We start from the raw sequence: 6,000 nt of genomic DNA, 5'->3' as shown, positions 1-6,000 counted from the left end.
ACGCGGCAGCGTTAAGGAGCTCGTGTCGCAGAAAAGCCGGTGTCGTCGGCGTCCGCGGCGTTGGCCGTGAGCGATAAATCCCAGCAGGCACTTTTTGAATAAAAAACAACTTGCAAGATGGGCTGGGTGGGAATCGAACCAGGGTCTCCGGAGTGTGAGACGGAGACGTTTCCACTGAGCCACGAGTTCGATGCTTCAGAATGGTACAAATGCGCCTCTAGTGAACGCGGTGTTGCCTTAGAAACGAGCTGTTTCTAAGGCTCAGGCGTGCGTCGCTTGCTCAGGCGCACATTTCGTTGTCGCGCCGAACGCTGCGTTGCTCGACGTTCACCGCGTCCTATGCGGGGCGTGTAGTCGCTGCGCCGTAGCCCATGGTCTTACACCCCTTGGCGGGTCGACGGGAACGCTATCGCGTTCCACTCTTGAAGGCGAAGCTTAAGCGTCCTCCAATTTTTTTCCTCTTCTTCCTTTTCTCCTTCCTTTTTTCTTATCTCCCTCAACGAAATTCCACGTCTGCTCGGGATATTTGGCAGACGCACGCCGGCGCCAAGCGGGCACTGTGCTCCACCTGTCGATAACGTTCGGCGATTGTCAATGCCTGCTCGAATGAACGACCGCGTCTAGCCCTTCGACAGCTATCGGTCGCACCGTACCCGCCATAGGACGGCCAAACTCTCGTCACCCGCGTCTCCTTACGCAGCTCGCGTCGTCGGGACGATTCCGTCGGGCAACACTGTCGCTCCTTATGGAGTGCAGACGAACTACTAACCTAAACATGAAAGTAAAAGAAAAGAACATTAACACGTTTGTCTTACGTAAAAAAGGATCCCATTTAGCAAGTTCGAACTATGGGAAACGCTCGTAATAATTTTTTCTTTATTTTGTTGCGATATCAATTACACGGATGCCCGAGGCGCCCTCACGCTACCGCCGTTGCCATGCTGTAGCGCTGACGGCGCATGCGCACCTCGCCCGCGTAGCATTTATATGTGGTTTATATGGTCTCCATAACGCGGAGCATGTTTCGCTCGAAAAAAAAAAAAAACATACGACGCGAAGCGGACCCATCGTGACCGCTAAGCCATGGCCTCCGCGATCCCCCCTACGCGCGTTTCAAACGCGCGTGGAGGTGATCTCGGAGGTCGTGGCCACGCGCTTCGGCTGTGGGCCAAACCCACTCGACGGTGTAGCTCGTACGGTATGCTGTATACCTCCACAGCGGCGTTGCAGCTGAGGAGGTGTACCATACGAGTCCACCTATAGTGGACACGTCCATTTCGTCTGCTTCTGAAGTGCTGATTGGCTGTGGCACCTCGCTGCTGCGGACGCCGCAGCCCAGCCCAGCCAACCAGAACTTCAGCAGCAGAATGGACCCGTCCACTATAGGTGGACTCTTACGGTATACCTCCCCAGAGGGTGTCGAAGCTGTATGGAGCACGAGATGAGACGGACGGGAAACTGTCGTCCTTAGAACACCGTGCGAGGAGTTGAAGAACCCCGCTAAAACCTCGCTATCACTGGCAACCTTTCGCCCTTAGGGCAAGGCTGTGTTGTAAAAAAATGAGAGGTAGTGCCATGGTGGTGCCATGGTACTACCTTGGCACTACCATGCCAATTTATTTTTATGCGAAGCATATTACGAGAGCTCAACCCAGCTCCTCAGGCGCGGCGGTGTCGCCATGAAACCACGTGACACCGTGACGTCACGACAGAGGACAAGTGGCTTTGGCTCAACTCTTGCAAGACGGGCTGGGTGGGAATCGAACCAGGGTCTCCGGAGTGTGGGACGGAGACGCTACCACTGAGCCACGAGTACGATGCTTCAAAGCGGTACAAAAGCGCCTCTAGTGAATGCGGTGTTGCCTTAGAAACGATCTGTTTCTAAGGCGTGCGTCTCTTGCTCAGGCGCACATTTCGTTGCCGCGCCGAACGCTGCTTTGCTCGACGCTCACCGCGTCCAATGCGGGGCGCGTAGTCGCTGCCCTGTAGCCCATTGTCTTACACCCCTTGGCGGGTTGACGGGAACGCTGTCGCGTTCCACTCTTGAAGGCGAAGCAGTAATGCATGAGTTGTTTCTTCGTCTAGCCGAACCAAATATAGCCAAGCAACAGCAGTTCACCAGGCTAAACAGTGGTTCAACAACTAAAATAAAGGCTAGTATGCTTCGCATCCTGGGCTTAACCTTACCTAAGCCACAGCCATTTTTTTTTTTTAGCCCAGCTTTTCCTCCAAAAGGGAACGCTTTAGCTTGGGCCCAACTCTGAGGCCGCCTATATTCAAATACATGTAAAAACGCAGAAACACTTTTTTCTGAGATAACCAATCAGTTGATGTTGACGGACATTATTGCGTTTGAGAGAGAAAGTTAAATCATTGCGACTGTTGAGAGCGGCCGGAATTTCGATTTAGGACTTCATTTTCTTTCAACTGAATGTTCAAAAAATTGGTAACATAGAAAAAAAAAACAGAAGCACGACGTTTATAAATTTGTAGCCCTGCACCAATAACGCATACCAGAATTCTGTATTATGCAGCCGTTGGAGAATTCAAAGCGCACAAATGTGATACGAAATGTGAAAATGAGATATATCTCACGTAAGTTTGTTACATGGTTTACAAGGGTATTGCCAAAGTTGTACTCGCGGACTTGTGCTGTATTCGAGAGCCATGTATACAACGTTTAAAATTTGTCCGCTTTAGATGTACGCTTAGATACAACCTACAGAATTGTGAGATCGTTTTCGTTGCTCAGTTACCGTTTCGTATAAATAATATTTTGTTTCCCTAAAATTCTAATCTTTTGCCAATATTTATTTAAATAATAGAGGAAGTAGATCGAGAATTCGCAATCAACAGTCAGTATAGCATCGCTTTTTCTTTGAAATGGCACAAACCTCATCACATTTGGTGCAATGGCTGCGAGAAAAGCAATTTACCCCTTCCCACGTAATTAGATAGGTGGCTGCGAGCGAAAGCTTCTTCTTAAAGCTCTATTCCCGTGGTCATGTAGTATGCGGTGTGCGTCCAGCTTTAAAAAAAAAGTTATTTCGATGGTGTACATTGAGGTATAAAATAATTATTTTCTTTAAATTTGGCAAATGTTTGCTTAGAGGTTATGCATGAAGCTAAAAGTATTGTATGACCTATTTCCCCTCTTGTCGCTGCAGGTAATGTTAATAGAGATAAGAAACAAAAGAATAGAGAAAAACCAGAGCAACCGAGGAAGCTTTCCAACATAGCGTAGAAGAAACAGCAAATGCAAAGCTTGGCTCGTAATTTTGAGTTATTAGCAGGCATGGATTAATGGCAACGTTGCCAAATGCCAAGTCAAGCGAAATTTCCCTAGATGTAGGGATTATGTGCATTGTTACGTAAACGTGTCCAAATCTAGGGAAATTTCGCGCCAGGACATTGAAACGGTAAAACTTCAGACGTGACGCCGTGTTTGGCCAAACGATCTCTCCCGGTCGGACATGATCCGACCCTTATCAACATGATCGGATCACGTCCGATAAGGTTGATAAGGACAGATAAGGGTTGATAAAGATCGGATCGATAGCGATAAAGTTGATACCGACCGATAAGGGTTCATAAGGCGGTGTTGGGCTGCTGAGCACGAGGTCGCGGGATCGAATCCCGGCCACGGCGGCCGCATTTCGATGGGGGCGAAATGCGAAAACACCCGTGTACTTAGATTTAGGTGCACGTTAAAGAACCCCAGGTGGTCAAAATTTCCGGAGTCCTCCACTACGGCGTGCCTCATAATCAGAAAGTGGTTTTGGCAGGTAAAACCCCAAATATTATTAAGGGTTCATAAGGCTCGGATCGAGTCTTATGAATAATCGTATTTAATTCTTTCATTATAAAAGTGATGATTACACCGAGCTGCGTGTAGATCAGCAACTGGCAGGATACTTACGCATACTTAGACAACTCCCGGAGGAGTTTCTGCGTGATTTTTTCTATTCCGGAAACGTAACTTAAGTGACATTTTTAAAAAATTCCTTTGGTTTTTCATTTTGCTTTTTCTTCATTGTTTCGCGCGTGGAATCGTTCATTTCGCTTCTCACAGAACCGCTACTGCGCAAACTCTCTTACTTTTCACGGTCAAGCTTCAAGAACGGCACACGCTTAGAGGCAATGTTTGAAAGGAAATCCTGACTTCGCGTCCACCGAGTCCACCACCACGTCCGGTTTCCCGCACCGCGCTGTCTGTCCATCACACTCCCCTTTGCAGAGAGACGGCTAGGTCCGCGTAATTCCCGCAGCTGCAGAGCGGCATCAGCTGGCCACCCACCCGCGCACCGGAGATAAGACGATGCACTCTTATCGGCGGCCCTCTCGTCGAGAGCAGCTAGGCAGCTTTCGCCGAAACAACGAAAGAAAGGCAGGCGATCCGCGTGCTCTCGTGTTTATAAATGTCGGCCACCGAACAGACGACGCACCTCTTGCGTCAGTCTGTCAACGCCCAGATAACGGCTTTCGAGGGAGAGCGTGTGCGGAGGTTGCGGGGGGAGGGGGAAACGTGAAGCCGCCCGCGTGCCGATTACAATATACTGGCTCTAAGCAAGGGGGGAGGGGGAGGGAAACAGCTGCTGATAAGGCGATGCCTTTCCTGGGCGTCCGGACAGGATACGGCTGCTTGCTCCAGGCTTTCTTTCTTTAAGCCTTTCTTTTTTGCACAGCGATATCTCTCGAGCACAGCGACAGCGCTTCCACCCACTTGTAATGACGTTGCCGTTCCCGGTCGACGTCGACGTCTCCCGACAGCTTAAGCGAGACCGACTCTGCTCGACAACTTGGGCAAGCGCGCAGGTGTATTCTGCGCAGGTATTTAGGACAACATTCACACAACAGTTGCAAGGGCATCGGAACATCATCATTTATGGTCAGCAAGCGTCATCTATAGTTACACCATTATTGCATAACGGTCCGATAATTAGCCGCAGCTATTGCTCTTGCTGGATTGCCACGTGACCGCGGGTTATTTTCTTTTCACGACGTTAACGACAATCGCTGCAAAGTTAGTCCACGTAAGGAACGCCCACTCCTCCGCCAACGTGTAGGAAAGTCGCGTGCGCTCAAGCTATCGCTGTCTGATGGTTTAAAAAAAACATTATGGGACTTTACGTGCCAAAACCACTTTCTGATTATGAGGCACGCCGTAGTGAAGGACTCTGCAAATTTCGACCACCTGGGGTTCTTTAACGTGCGCCCAAATCTAAGTACACGGGTGTTTTCGCATTTCGCCCCCATCGAAATGCGACCGCCGTGGCCGGGTTTCGATCCCGCGACCTCGTGCTCAGCAGCCCAACACCATAGCCACTGAGGAACCACGGCGGGTGATGGTTTCAAAGGAGCGTGTGGTTTTTATTTAACTATAACTACGATCATCGTTGGCAACATAGTACGCGCAATCCTGTGTCAGTCCGTAGCACAGTAACGGCGACAGCACTACCGTGTAAGTTTCATTTGACTTAGATACCCGAGTCAAGAACGACATTTCCGGGCAATCTTAATGATTAACAGAATGCCGGTCTTGTGTTCACCATTGCACGCGTTTCTTCTATGACGTCATCATAAGGCGTCACGCCTCTACGTTCCCGTAAATGCAGTTGGCTATTGTCTTCACTATCAATGAATGATAAAAGAAGTACATGCAAACCAGCTCCGGGTCTAAATGTAACGGCTGTATTCTAATTATATTCCTCTTCCCACTCCATAAGTGAACAGAGCTATGCTCCGCCTGGTCACTGAACAGTTCCGTAAGCACGGTCAAAAAAGAATGAATCTTGACATTATATATATGGCTAGTATGGCTTTTTATATGGATACATACTATATACGTACCGGATCCACTAAGCATTATGTAATATATATATATATATATATATATATATATATATATATATATATATATATATATATATATTATCCGGAACACAAAGCTCAGTGGATCCGGTACGTGTGCAGTTGAGAAAGAAGGCGCAGTCTTATGAA

General features: G+C 48.6%; 1 protein-coding gene across 4 annotated transcripts in view; it reads right to left on the bottom strand.

Annotated features, from left to right (window-relative positions):
- dimm (basic helix-loop-helix family member dimmed) overlaps window positions 1–6,000 on the bottom strand; it is a 627,608-nt gene that overhangs the window by 530,095 nt on the left and 91,513 nt on the right. The gene's annotated exons all lie outside the window — the stretch shown is intronic.

Source organism: Dermacentor albipictus, chromosome 8 (genome assembly GCF_038994185.2).
Source record: "Dermacentor albipictus isolate Rhodes 1998 colony chromosome 8, USDA_Dalb.pri_finalv2, whole genome shotgun sequence".
In the NCBI taxonomy this organism is placed as follows: Eukaryota; Metazoa; Arthropoda; class Arachnida; order Ixodida; family Ixodidae; genus Dermacentor; species Dermacentor albipictus.
Note: the sequence above shows the minus strand (reverse complement) of the source record. Positions and strands in the feature narration are given on the sequence as shown.